Source organism: Neolamprologus multifasciatus, chromosome 23 (genome assembly GCF_963576455.1).
Source record: "Neolamprologus multifasciatus chromosome 23, fNeoMul1.2, whole genome shotgun sequence".
Taxonomy (NCBI): domain Eukaryota; kingdom Metazoa; phylum Chordata; class Actinopteri; order Cichliformes; family Cichlidae; genus Neolamprologus; species Neolamprologus multifasciatus.
Genome location: NC_140460.1, coordinates 24,765,186 through 24,780,721, shown reverse-complemented (window position 1 = coordinate 24,780,721; position 15,536 = coordinate 24,765,186).

The window sequence follows — 15,536 nt, the reverse complement described above, 5'->3', positions numbered from 1 at the left end:
ACAGTGAGAAAGAGCCTGTTTCCTGGCTCCTAATTATATTCTCTCTGGAGGTCAAATCAGGGCAAAGAAAAGAGGTAATTTTCTCATTTGGTGAAGCGCTGGAGACTAAACTGTTATGAATAAAGACAGAGCAGCTGTTATTTATGAAAAAAGTGCTGTCACTGTTGATTGAAAACCTCTTGACGCCAGTTCCAGTAATCTTCTCCACTTAAATTAAAGTAAAGCGGTCAATGACGCACTCCTCTCGGGGTTCAGAACATTTTACCCCATTCGAAGTAACAGAGCCATTTTTCGGGCCTGCTGCAGAAACAAACTGTCAGGGTCTCTGGTCTGGTTCCATGGCTTTTCTGTTGCTTCTGAGTTTTTTTTTTGGTTCTTGATTATTACTCAAGCATTTTTGATTCATTTTCACTGTTGTAGCAGTGCTTTGAGTGATTTTGAGCATTACTTGTTGTAAGCAACCATTAAGCAACCTTTTTCACATTTAGTTTTGGATGCCTTATTGCTGTTCTCACATAGGTTTAGCCCCATGTTTTTTATTGTAAGTTTGTCATAGTTCCCTCTGTGTTTCCTATGTGCTCCTTCCTCGGTCTCAACTTTACATGTTCCCCTTCCCAATCTACTTCCTGTCTGTTGATATTGACTATGTTCAGCTGTGCTCTGTTGCCTCTTCCTCCACCACACCACCCAGTCACTTTCCTTGTTCCTGTGTTCTTTCGGGCATCTGCATTTATAGTATTCCTGTTCCTCCTGACCTTAAATGCTCCATTTATTGGTCTGCTTTTTGAACTGATTCATGAGGAAAAACTCATTCAGAGGGGCGATTTCCACTTCAGACTTTTGGACCCTATTGAGCCTTCAGTCCTTCGTGATTTATTTGTATTATATCCAAAGTTTCAAAGAATTAAGTCTGAAGCAAAATTTCAGACTTAATCTTTCTTTAAAAACTAATTAGCATAAGTAATCACTGTATTGAATTCAATTTATTTATATAGTACTAAATCATAACAAGAGCACCTAAAGGCAATCTATATATTGTAAGGTAAAAATCCCGCAATAAGAGAGAGAAAACCCCAACAATTAGATGATCTATGAGCAAGCTCTTGGTGAAAGTGGTACAGAAAAACTCCCTTTTAACAGGATGAAACCTCCGGCAGAACCAGGCTCAGGGAGGGGCAGCAATCCAGCTCAACTGGAGGGGAGGGGAGGACAAATGACACACTATGATTACCAATGAAAAGCATATATTTCAGGTTTCTAACATAAAATATTTATTACTTACAAATTATTAGCCCTTTACATGAGAAAATGTAAGTGTGAGTGCCCATGAGTACTGAAGAATGCATGGTTTTATTCTGTTTTTTGTGACTTTTTGTCATGACTAAGCTGTCTGTATATATTAGCCTATTGAGAGATAACCGGCACTCCCCAATGTTTAAAACTGAGCTTAAACAAAGCTCCATTAAATAATCAGGAAGGGATTATTATTATGTTGAAATGAGGCTTAAAGGTCAACAGAGGCTCTTTGGGATTTTAAGTTATTCAGAAATGAAACTGAAATCATCCAAAAATGGCAGTCTGATTGACTTTTTCTCCGAAATAATTATATCCTCAGCAGGTATCTTCAAGATGGCTTCAGATGGCCTTGATTCTTCAAATGCCACAGGCTTTATAAAAGCAGGGCACATAAGGGAGTTTATATGTCAGCTTTAATACTTGTATCTACTTCTGAAAGATTACCCTGCGGTAATAAAGCATCTGCTGTGTTGTAAAAGAGGCTGTTTCTCTTTTATCCAGAGTTAGACCATAGTTCAACTTCATAGGCGGGTGTAAAAGTGAGGAAGGAAAAAAAAGCTGTCTTTGGCTCAAAGAATCTGTTTCCATATGTTTGACTCATTATTTGAAATACTGGTGATGCTCATTGTTAACAGGCAACAATGTAACCTTATCAATGGCTAAATATGTTCCTCTTAAGATCCTGCAGTCAGAAGGAATGAGTTAAAGTTAGTTAGTGGCGGAAATAGGTACAAGTGCAAACACAAAGAGCTTCTGCTGCTTTCCTGTAAATGGAAAGCTGTTTTAATTCCTCACTTCCATGATGGAAACCAACGCTGCATCCAAACTTGCCAACATCTGCCACTAATTTACCAGAGCATCCGCTCCCGGATACAGCTATTAACCAGAGCTGCTGCTCGCCTTGTCCCCTTCGACTGCACGGCTTTCACCACTAACCAGCCACTCATCCTCGAGCCGCTGGTGCTAGTGACTGGCCTGACATGGAAAATAACATGACTCCAGCAGGCCTGTAATTTCCAATGGCTGTGACCTTTAATCATATCTTGATCTACATCCTTTATCCTTCTGTCTGTCGGTGGCCCGATGTTAATTTGAGACCTCATATGTCTGAAAGAGTCGACTGGATTCTGTGTTTCATATTTTGGAGACGTGTCAAAGCACGAGGATGGGCAAAAGGAAGCAGATGTTTACGCATTCTGACATCTGCGAAACCAAACAACATTCGAGCTGAGTTGAATAATATTGTTTCATTGCAAAAATGAGGTTTGCTCTTAATGGAGACCAGATCTGAGATGTTCATTATCATCACACGTGGTTTAAAGAGACAAGGCTTTAGAAACAAAGGTAACCTCGTGTTCTCATTCTGCCACAACATTAGGGAGTTTCCAACCTGGTGAGGAGTTCTGCCTCATTTCCATTCATCCTCAAGGTGCTGGCGATGAGCTGAGATCGAGGCTCTGCCAGATTCTTTCTTCTTCTGTTTCTTTACTCTCATAAACAAGGCAAACAGTCCATCTCTGTCCCTGCAGGTACAACAGACTCAGACTCAACTCACAGGACTAATTATTGGACGATACGGTAATGATATAAACTGCTCAAACACTCTGAAAACACATCAAATCTCAGTGGGAAATGAAATTGTGCATGATATCTATACTGATATGGACAGGGTGGGTAAGGTGTTAGGAATGAATCCTATAGAGCCTGAATTCAAAGACATCTGAAAATCAATGTGTAAAAAATTAGGAGAGTCCATTTTGCCAAAATTTTATTGAAGCATCTCAGAATGGTACTCGGTAGTTTGTATGCACGCCTGACAAGACTGGGGCATGCTCCTAATGAGCCAACAGATGGTGTCCTGGAATCTCCCAGATCTGGACCAGGCCATCACTGAGCTCTTGTACAGTCTTTGGTGCAACCTGGCAGTGTCAGATAGACCAAAACTTAATGTCCCAGAGGTCGTCTACTGGATTTAGTTTACGCGAGTGTGACGCCCAGTCAGTGGTATCAGTTGCTTAATCCTTCAGGAACTGCCGGCATACTCTCGCCGCATCAGGTCGGGCATGGTTGTGAGGAATCCAGGACCCACTGCGCCAGTGTAGGGTCTGACATTGAGCCCAGGACTCCATCCTGATACCTAATGGCAGTCAGGGTGTTGTTGCCCAGCCTGTAGATGTCTGTGTGTCCCTCCATGGATATGCCTCCCCAGACCATCACTGACCCACCACCAAACCAGTCATGTTGAGCAATGTTACAGGCAGCACAATGAACTCCACAGCTGACTGTGCTTTTGAGACTGTGCTGGTAGATACAGCAAACCTTCTGGCAATGACACATATTGATGTGCCATCATGGAGGAGTTGGACTACCTGTGCAAGCTCTTTAGGGTCCATGTATCTCCTGGTAGTGACAGTGAGACCAGGCAAATATAAAATAAGTGAAATATAACAGATGAGGAGGGAAAATCTGTGACTGGCCTCAGTCCAAAGCAGCTGAAACTGATTAACAAGCCCCTCTGTGATTTAACCAACAAGATCAATATGTCAGAGGTTTAACTGACTTGATGCTATGCTCTCATTAAAAAGTGTGGGTTTGAGTCCAGATAAGTCAGGACAAATGTTGATTATCTGTTGCAAAAAAGCCCAAGGGATCTTTAAATATATATTAAGCTGGACTATGGTGTGAAAAATGTTAATCCTGTGAAATCTAACGACTGCAGCTGTGATTGGATTATTCTGCCGTTCAAAGGAAGGACAGGATAAACATCACAAAGCAATAAACTGAAGTTTTTACTAAATCGGCGATGATTTGCTGTCTTTTCGCTGTGCGGGGCTGGGAGCTAACAGAGGGCATCAGCTTTAAAATCCAGCTTTTAAATCGGAGAAAGTTCACAAGTTGTCGTCAGACTTTGGGAGCGTGTTTACTGCTGTGTAAATGCCACCTCTGCGTGTCGCAATAAAAAAAGCTGCAGCAGCCTGCGGTGGCACAGTGGAAAGTTACCCAGGCTTTCTCTGGGCCTGTTTTGGTGCTGCCAAATGTTTAAACCGGTGGAGTTGAGTCATGAAGAACGCTAATAATGAGGCACAACGGCTGCTGGCTCACTGACTCGCTCTGTAGCATTAATCCCAGCAACAGAAGGCAGAAGCTGGACTTTAATTTTAAAACAAGACGTGATCAGAGAAAAAGCTCCAAAAGAAACTGCAGATTCATAAGCACGCTGTCAGCCAAGGACCTATAATCCTTTACAAAGGACTATCATTTGCTTTAATTACCTGCTGTAAATCAATTTGTGGATGTCTCAATTAGCCTCTCTACATCACAAAGCCATTAAATCCAAGCTCCGCAGGCACAAATCAAGCCGTCATCGTCTTCAAAATGCTACAGCTTCACAGGAAAAAAACAAAACCAACAGAGCTCCAGAAACAGAAACGCTGTAGCTCTTAAAAATCTCCTCATAAAGACGAGAGGGTTGCAGCTCAGCTGCCAGGCCCTCGGGGTCCGAGCCAAGCAGCTTTAAAACCTGGTGTGTTTTAAAAACAAAGCTTACTTTAAAAACCAGCCCTAGAGGTGGCACATCCCGGGTAAATGCTCACATGTAACTGCCATGTTTGAGGCAACACCCTGCCATGGCAACGTAGCGGCCAAAAAGTACCCCCTCGGCTTTGCCAGCAAGCCAGCCAACCTGCAGCGATTTTGTATGTAAAGTAAACGAGAAGTGCTTTTTAATCACAGGGAAGAAAAACAGAGGCTTCACAAACGATCGTTTATATACTGTAAGTGTCTCAGATCAGTCTGCACAGGTTTCACCAGCGCTGCTCTAACAAAAATGCAACAGGTTGCCTACAGGTTAGAGCCGTATCCTGATATCACTACTATCGATACCGAAGCTGGTATCAATAGTAGAGATATTTGGATCAATATCAAAGTGCTGTAGAGATATTCCCCAGTCATATTTTAAAAAGCTGGATTCTATTGTATCCTCCTTTGGGTGGTTGGGTAAGGTTCCTAGAATTTCCAAAAAAAAACATCTTGTTAAACATAAGACTTGTGGTGGCCTTGGACTCCCAAATTTTAGATTATATTATATGGCTGCACATTTAAATATTTTTTCATTTTGGCTGTCCTTCCAAATCAGCGCCTTTATGGTTGATGATGGAACACCTGTCTTGTAGACAAACTTGTCTTCCAGCCCTGCTTAATAGCCCGATAAAAGTGAAGAATACACTATATGGCAGAAATCCTGTAATTCAAAATTCAATTAAGGTCTGGAACCAACTATTGGGCACAGTAAAGGCTCCTAAAATGTCTCTGGATGCTCCAATATGTAACAATCATGCCTTCAGACCTGGGCTGAAGGACATCACGTTTGTGACATGGCAAGAAAGAGGGATTTGTTCTCTCAAAGATATTTACATTGATGGACATTTTCCATCTTTTCAGCCATTGAGGAGGAAATTTAATCTTCCAAATTCACATTTTTTCAGATTTTTACAGTTGAGACATTTCATCAAAGCATCTATTCCACAATATGATTTGATTCCTCGAAACTCAGTGCTTGACAGCTTTGTGTCAGTCAAGCCCTACGCTGGTGCTGTGTCTCGCTTTGACAGGGCCTTACAGTCCTTCATCTGATACTTTTAGGGAGCAGTGGCAGGAAGAACTGGGGGTGGATGTTACTGATGATGTTTGGCAAGAGCGCATTAAGAATATATATTGTAGTTCTATAAATGCTAGACATAATCTGATCCAATTCAAAGTTGTGTATAGGTTGAATTATATAAGAACGTTTCAGCCCTCTGTGTTAAGTGTTCCAGTGATCGAGGAACTTTATCTCACCTTTTCTTTCAATGCCAAAAACTACAGCTTTTTTGGAATCATCTGTTTGATTTTCTGACCAAAGCCATTGGCAGGGAGGTCCCATGTACCCCCTTTGCAGCATTGTTCGGGGTGTCTGAACCGGGATGGTCTTTTTTTCTTTTTCTTCTTTAAAGAAAAAGAAACACAGCATTTGGGGAAAAATCGTCCTCACCACAGTCCTGCTAAAAATATCAAATTTACATATTTTTCCCTCTGGCCTGTAACCATCTAGACTGTTTTGGTGTGAGTTACCCAGTTTTGCAGATATCTGCCTTTGAGAACCGCAAGGCAAGTTCCATTAGGTTCAAGCACAAAAACACATTAAAAAAGCGCTTTTCCATAAATCATGACCTAGTTACTCCAAAAAAAAAAAAAAAAAAAAAAAAAGCTGCAGCGCTGCTCACATAGGAATACAAACTGAAAGTGCCTCGAATCTGCATTCTTTCAAATGGCCAGGAGGGGGCCACTCCTGTCAGATTGCATAGAAGTCTATGGGAAAAAATAACCTTATTTTTCAGTTGATCTGTGACTTCAGTAAATACTTTCCTGATGGGTTTGTGGTCTTAATTGCAGATTTAAACTCTTCAGCTCAAGTCACTTTATTTTACATCTTTAACAAACATGAAAAATATAGTAAAAATTAAAAAAGGGGACTTAGCGCACAATATTCTTGTCATATTTCCATTTGTTTTCCCATATTTTAGTTGCTTGAAATGCTTTAAAACCAGCTGCACAAGCTGAAGAATGAGTTTTTAGTTTCAAAGACACATAAGGTTTACTTCTGCCAGCACAGTCCCAGCCGCTCAGTGAATTCCTCAGTCATGCTGCAGAAGCACTAAACTCCTGTGCACCAAGCAATTAAACTGAGCTTGTACTACAACTTATCTGCGATGTGGGTGTGGTCATACCTAATTGTACGAATTTGTGTAACCCCTTGTTTTTCAGGACATAGTAAAATATCTCAGTTCAACTATCTTCTTCTGTGTTTTCTGTGTTCTATTGTGAATACAATATGGGTTTATGAGGTTTTCAGATCACTGCATTCTGTTTTTATTTACATTTTTACACAGCATCCCAACCAATAGGGTTGTACGTCAGGGTTTTTAAAGTGCCTTGAGACTGCTTCTGTGGTGTATGAGTGCTATATGAATGAAAGTGACCGCACATCATTCACATTTCCCAGTGGCCTGAGGGGCCTATTTAGCCTCCCCTGAACAGTCAACTTAATTTTATAGCAAACAGTCTGACCTCAATCAAAGCTGTCACAATATTTCCCCCTCGCTCAAAGTCCCATGATTTGCAGTAAACATCCATGCACACTGTAATGTCTTAATATTATGAGTGATGCACATACTAACAAAACGTGGCAACAGGTAATAAATTCATTATCTGGAATGTTTATCATTGTGTTGCTGGACTTCACAAAAGTGACATTTCACAGAACTAGTTTGCTGTCTGAGCTGTTTAAAGGGCCAGTTCATGCATTTTCCAAAGCTGACTACACACACAAGTGGCTGACTACTGTGAATAACATGACACTATGGACTAGTGTCCAAATAACGTTAAAAGTATCAAAGCCACAATCAAGTCTTATGGCTACAATAATAATTTAGTTAACAGATTATTGTTACAGTTTCTGTACTCAGGGGCTGTCCATCTTTCATATACGGTTTATATCTAGGGACTCTTTCCTTTTACTGAGCTGCATCCTTCATCCACTGGCTATTGCCATCTTTCATATACAGTCTATATATAGGGACTATTTTACTTCTACTGAGCTCGAGCAATCAACTATCACCATCTTTCATATGCAGCCTATGTATAGTGACTATTTGCCATCTACTGAGCTTTATTCAGTTTCTCAATTCAATTAAATTTCATTTATAGTTAAAGTTTAAAGCAGCGGTCTCCAACCTTTTTTGCGCCACAGACCGGTTTATGCCCGACAATATTTTCACGGACTGGCCTTTAATGTGTCACGGATAAATACAACAAAATAAAACTAGTACCGGTACCGAAAAAAAGAAGCTTTATTCATAACACACGTGAAAAGACCCAGGAAAACCGAGCTGACGATCAAAACGATAACAAAATAATGCTGAAAACCGATAAAAACCCCGAAAACTATACATTTCACACCTGAGCCTCAACTCTCGCGGCCCGGTACCAAACGACTCACGGACCGGTACTGGTCCGAGGCCCGGGGGTTGGGGACCACTGGTTTAAAGCATGTATTTATTTCTGTCACCATCTATCATATACAGTCTATGTCTAAGGACTATTTTTCCTTCTACTCAGCTTTTTCCAGTTTTCATCACCATCTTTCATATACAGTCTATACATCAGGACCATTTTCCTTCTACTGAGCTTCATCGAGCAGCTATCACCATCTTCCATATACAATCTACGTGTAGGGACAATTTTCCTTCCGTTGACCTGCATCCTTCATCTAGGACTAGAGTGCAGCAGTGACCACAGGATCACCATCGACATCTGCAAGAGCCTCTCGTGGGGGGGTGGATGCACACTTCCTTCTGGTCAGCATTACGGTTTGTGGATTTTATTTTTGAGTAAGTGAGTCATGAGACTCTGCTGCTGAGTTTTTCAAATGTCCTTTGAACAGCACAGGGAGTGGGAACATAAGGCAGACAACTGACACCAATCTCAGTGGCACTACGGAACAGTGGTTTTTATATGTGTGTGTTTTTTAACACCTATGTGTTGCCCCACTCTGCCATTTTAGTCACTAAATAGATCAGCTGCTTGCGAGTTAAAGCAAAATAACTTGGTGTCCAAAGTGAGTCCTTTGGGTTTCTTTCCAGACAGTTTCAGTTCCACTCTGAGGTTCCCACATCATCAGAGGCTCCTGTAACCAACAACACCAGCCACCAGCAGAGCGGCTTCTGTGAAGACGTCCTGCATTACAGGCTGCAAAACGGGTAACGAAAGCTTCAGTTCCAGGATCAGTTCATTGACAAAACAGCATGCAAGAGAAAGCAGCTCATTGTTAAAAGTGAGATATTAGTAACCAGTACCTGGCCTGAGAGGGCTCATTAACACCCTGTGTGGTGACAAACATCTGAAAAAATCTGCCTTAAATAAGTTTGCGTCTCCATGAAGTGAGGGAAATAAAGTTAGGTGCGTGCTTTGGCTAATTCTTGCACATAAAGTTGCACCACGTTTGTCTGTCAATGCACATTCTGTGTGTTTGTCTCTGCATAAGTATGAATCAGGCTTTTCTTGCTGGGGTTTTGCTTTAAATAAATTACGTGTATTAGGCCCGAGGTGCATTTTCTTCAGCACAAAGCGGCGCTGAGCTTCGAGCTCTAAATAAAAACCTCGCCTTTTGTTTGGTGCTGCTTTTTGTCATTGTTTCCATCCAGCAGAATCTCGATGCGTGACAGTTCATATTTACAACTGCAGTCTTGGAAGTCAGCGGTGTGTTACACAACCTGAACCATCGTGATGAGAAGTCACAAATAAAAAATCGACCCCAAAAGTTCCAGTTTACTTTATACCAGACAGATGTTGTGATTGAACCAGTGGAGCTTCTGAGCTTCTTATTTTCAGGCAAAAAGTTCACAAGGAGTGGATTTGGTGTGCCGAAACAAGCCCCTCGCTTAGCACAAAACACCATGATATATCATTGCTGACAGTGGTTACACCGAAACGATAAACAATACACGAATCGTTCACTTTCACAATCCTGTAACGCCTGGATCACCTACCTCTGACAGACCGTAGGAGGACACGGGCTGTCAAATGACCCAAACACTGAGTAAATATGTACACGCACCTTGTTCTAACTGCAAACCTCTGTCAGTACAGGCAGAGTTCAGCCACATGGCAAAGAAACCAGCCTTCAACTTCAAATAACACCCAGTTAGTGACTTGTGCTGCCAAATCATTCATTTTTACGTAAAACCCGAGTGATTTTTAAACATTTCAAATTGCACGGCCCTGGGAAAATCTCCCAAATGTCATGTTTTTAGTTTGAGCTCGACCACTAGCTATTTTAAGGCTGTGTAAACAAACTTGATGTTTTATAAGCTGGGCTGCACTTCAGGGTCTGGATACTCTGAAGGGCACAAAAAATGTCCTCAGATGACCTGAAGGACAAGCCAAACCAGCATGTCATGTCCAAACTGAGCCAGTGTGGCCTTCAAAAGTTTGTGTAGCTTGAGTAAGCCTCTGGTGATTGATGGAGTACGTGAAACCACTGGATAAAAAAGGAAGGGGATGAAAAAATAAATCCTAAGTGCAGAATCAACATCAGCTTAGTGATGATAAAGGTAAAGATGTCCAAAAGTATGCAGTCCCCTTTAAACCAGTATTTTTAAATCTAAACATTGTTTTTCTAAAAATAAATAAATAAGTAAGTAAGTAAAAACAGCCTGTGTGTGGTCCTGGGTCGGTTGTCCCAGTGTTTGAGTTTTTTGACTTTCTAATCTTCATTCGATTATTCCTTGCTTGCTGAATATTCGTGTATTTCGTGCACTGAGTATTCATTTATCTCAGAGTTTTGTCTCCTGTGTTTAGTAAATCGTGTCCCCTGTGTGTAGTCAGTCTTGTCTCTACGTTTTGTTTCCCTTTTTTTGTGTGTGTGTCAGTTTCCAGTCTGTTTCTGTTCTCGTTTAGTTTCTTCCTGTTTTATTTTGGTATCCCATGTTCCCTTTGTCTCATTAGTTATTATTCAGTTCAGCTGTGTTCCCATTTGTCACCACTTTCTAATACAGATGTTTTAAAACTACATTGAGTTTTTTGTGATTTCTTTTGGTGCTGATGTGCTAAATCTTTCATTAGGTGTGTTTTGGCTGCAATTTTATTTAAAGTTGTAAGACTGTGAAATCTTTGGAAATATGTGTATTTTTGTACTGTTTACTCATGACATGCAGTCTGCTCTTCATTTGCATAAACCTGTAAAGATACAAGCATTTGTACTTCTCACATCCTTATTGGTCACTTAATTCTTGAATTTAGTAACTTGGTGATTCTCTGTTAGCAGCCTTACCGACATTTATCAAATCTTTTCTGCTCGAGAGAGATTTTTGTGGGAGGAATTTTGGACCAGTCAGTGAACAGATACTGACGTAGCAAATCAGCCTGAACTGATGTAAAAATATCATTTCTAGTCTCACTGACCGCTCAAAGCTCTTCGAGACTAAAAGACAAGGGGACAAGTGTTGGTGTGTTTTTTGTTATGGTTGTTTTTCATTTTTCTGATCGAATGTTTTTTTCCAATAAAATCTAAAAAATATTTTGAAATGTTTAATAGAATAGACAGATAGACATAAAATTTAGTTATTTAATTCAGTTTTTGTGCTTTTGAAGATTTAGTGGAGTCTATAAATTTCATTGTGGATGAAATATTCTTTCAGAACATTTTGTACTAGTAATCATCATCTTTTGAATGGTTCATACATTTCAGAATAGTACATGCTTACAATTAAAAAAGGATGGAAGTCAAACAATGTGGAAAAAAATGACATCTTCATAGGATTCTTCACAGTCCTATGAAAAATGCCACAGTCTTCCCAGAGTGGATGTGCCAGCAAATTCACCCCAAGGTCCAGACCAATCGTGCAATGCTCAGAAACTGCAAAAAATCCAAGAGCTATATCTCAGACTCAATAGTCCTCGGGTAGCAGGGTAAATGTTACAGTCACATGATGCTTTCATCACTTCCAGGAGAAAGCTGCTTCTTTGTAAAACAAACACAACCGCACAGCTTAGGTTGATGCAAAGCTGTGCTACAAACCACAAGACTTCAGGAACAATGTGCTTTGGACAGATGACACCAAAGTGGAGATGTGTGGCCATAATGCACAAAGCCAAACACAGTATATCAGCACAAACACTTCATGCCAGCTGTCAGCATGGTGGTGGAGGGGCTTGTTTTGCAGTCACACAACCTAGGCACCTTGCAGTCACCGAGTCGACCATGAACTCCTCTGTATACCAAAATATTCTAGAGTCAAATGTGATGCCGTCTGTCTGACAGCTAAAGTTTGGCTGAAACTGGGTTCCAGACACTGCAATAACATCTACAACTAAATGTCTGAAAAAGAAACAAGGTGCTGCAATGGTAGAGTCAAAGTCTAAAGACCTTAAGAGAGGTGTAATTAAACAAACGCCCACAAACATCAATGAACTGATGCAACATTGTAAAGAGGAGTGGGCCAAAATTCCCCCACAGTGATGTGAGAGACTGATAGTCATACAGAAAACAACTGCTTCAAATCGTTTCTGCTAAAGGTGGTTTTACGAGCTACTGAATTATGAGGTGTACTTAGTTTTCCATAAGACTGTACTGAGTCCTGTGGAAACACTCTTTCTCTGAAGACTGAATGTGGACCTATGGTTCATATTTGTTTGGCCCACTGGTGATCAAAATAGGTTTTACATCCTTGTTATGAAGCTTATCTGTATGTTCAATGAAACAGATATGCATTCATTCATATACCTGCATTCCTGGGTGTTTGGGACACCAGTCTGTCCTTTACACCACTTACACTTTGCCACACTGTCAGATTCTGACCTAATCCTTTTCTTGCCCACTTTCTGCAAGCCAATCAGTCACTTCTGTGCTCTTTATATATCAGCTATCTTCTGTTATCCTGCCATTCAGACTCCGAACTCCACTTCATCCTGGCCAGATGGAGATCGTCGTCCAAGTCTCCACTTGCTCCATCTCTGCCCCCACCAGCGTCTAGTATCTGAAGGGTCCTGTCCTACTTCTGCCATCAATGGACTCCACTATAGGAAATGTTGTACATGCCAGAAATAAGAAATAAACAAAAAATACATGACTAAATGTAAAGTATAATAGTTGTTTAATTTTTTAAAATTAATTTGTATTTAATTTTTTGTACGTTTTAAGATTTATAATCCATTGATATTTTTAATTTAATTTGTGTTTACATTGATTGAATTTTTAAATATGACTTTCTTTATGAAATTATGTTAGACATTAGAGTAATGAGTTCAAATAATTTTAGAACTTTTAAATTCTGTTTATTTAACGAATATGATCGTTATAAATATACTAGTGCCTATAGGAAAAATTTAAATAAATTTATAACTAGTTGTAATGCTTATAGGCAAAACAAATGCCATATATGTTGCCATGTATATGTATTTTTCTCAGTAATATTACTGTTTGATGTAATTTTAAGTTATTTATTTACTGGAACGTATGGAGCATTTGCAATACTGAACAATTTATTAAAATTGAATGTAAGTATACATTTAAGTCTACAAAATATAAGCATATAAGCTCTCTCTCTCTATATATATATATATATTAGGGGTGCAACGATACACAAAATTCACGGTTCGGTTCGGTTCGATACTTTGGTGTCACGGTTCAATATTTTTTCGATACAAAAAAAAAAGTTCATGCCTTTTTAATTTGTCATTTATTAAATTTTCACGGCACATTCTGCACCACATCTCTGTGCGTTCATCATTTGTTTGAAGCCAGCTCACCTCCTGCAACCACTTTTCCGAGAATACACGCTTCTTTTGTGGTTCGGACTCCTTCTGACATTTCTTTGGAGGCGGAGGTACATCACAGTAATTGCTTAAAGGAGCTTCTTCGACATCTTTAAGAGTTCTAAACAAATGTCTGTCCTCCTCCTGAAAATCTTATATACGCAAACAGGAGTTGCAACTTCTTATCTTGTGCGCGTTTTTTATTTTGACAGCGAATGCGCACCTGCGGACCACTTATGTGCAGCCCTGGTTATTTAGCTCGTCATATTGCAGCCACAGAAATTCGTTTGTCCATGAAACCATAAAGCTGCACTTTCTTTTTGCCTTATAGTCTGATTTGTCATAACTTGTGGTAAGCTTTTCTTTGGCTGTCACTTCTTCACCCTGACCTGTCTTATTTGGCTCAGCAGAACTAAAATATATATCCTGCTGCTTTTACACACGCACTCACATAACGCTCAGTGATTCTCTGCGCGATCAACCTCTCACATGTTTAAGCTTGCTGCGGGAGATTTCACTTGTCATGTTTGCATAGTAAGCTAACGATTGATAAGACGATGTCAGAGGAATTGGTGCGCAAATTATCATCACTCACCAATCAGTACTGTCGCTCTCTATACACAGTTCACGGGATTGCAAAGTGAAAGCAAAAAACAAGCGCAAATTCAAACGCGATTTCAATATGTCACATTGACAGTGGCTCACCGATGCCAATGACATAATTGCCCAGCTACATTTCCGAAAGAATGCAAAAGCATTGACATAGATTTTTCCTTCCTACGATAGGCCGACGGGCAGGGCAGAGATAGATTTTGGTAGCCCGACTGGAAAAATCGCTAGCGATTTTGTGAGCCCTGTATCTGATTGAGGAATCACTCATCTTTGGAAAAGAGAGTTTATTACAGAGAAATGGCTCTTTCCAAAATAAAAGCTATACTATACGCTTCTTCTGGGCTATATTCTCAGCAGCATATTAAACATATCAGGTCCCCATAAGGAGAATCATGTGCTAACGGCTGTCTAAATGACTCGGGTAAAGTTTGTAGCATGCCTGCTTGTTGTTTTTCTCTGCTTCCACTTGTCTTTGCACTAGGATGATGTCGGCATAAATGTGCAGTCATATTTGTTGTGTTCCCACTAGTGCTGTCAGCGTAAATCTCATTGAAATGACGTTAACGCCACAACACGGCAAATCTCCGTTAACGAGCTACCGCAGATCGCCCCGTGCGTGGGGCTGGACGGCCAACACGTTAACGAGCTAACTGCGCTAACACACTAGTTCCCACCAATGTAATTGAGCATTGCGTGGCACATCCAACATACTGTTTTACTTTAGTCCATGACTCGCTTACCTTCAGGGTCATATGTCACATGAAAACCAAAATAGTTCCAAACGCCAGATCTGAATGAGGGTGGGGGAGGTTCAATTTGCCATGTTGCAAGGAGCTTAACTTCTGTCTCGCTAGCTTGCCCTGAGCGCTCAACACAGACAGCACCGTCAGAAGGAAAGTTGATAAAATAAATTAAAAATTTCATATTGTTCAGTATTGTTGCACCCCTAATATATATATATATATATATATATATTAGGGGTGCAATGATACTCGTATTGATATTGAACCGTTGATACAGTGCTTTCGGTTCGGTACGCATATGTATCGAACAATACAAAATTTTTAATTTATTTGATCAACTTTTCTTCTGATGATGCTGAGAGCTCAGTGGATCTGCGTTCGACTACTCCGCCTAGGCTGCACTGTCGAGCGCAGATCCACTGAGCGCAGCACAAGCTAGCAAGACAGAAGCTAAGCTCGTTGCAACATGGCAAATTGAACCTCCCCCACCCTCATTCAGATCTGGCCTTTGGAACTATTTTGGTTTTCATGTGA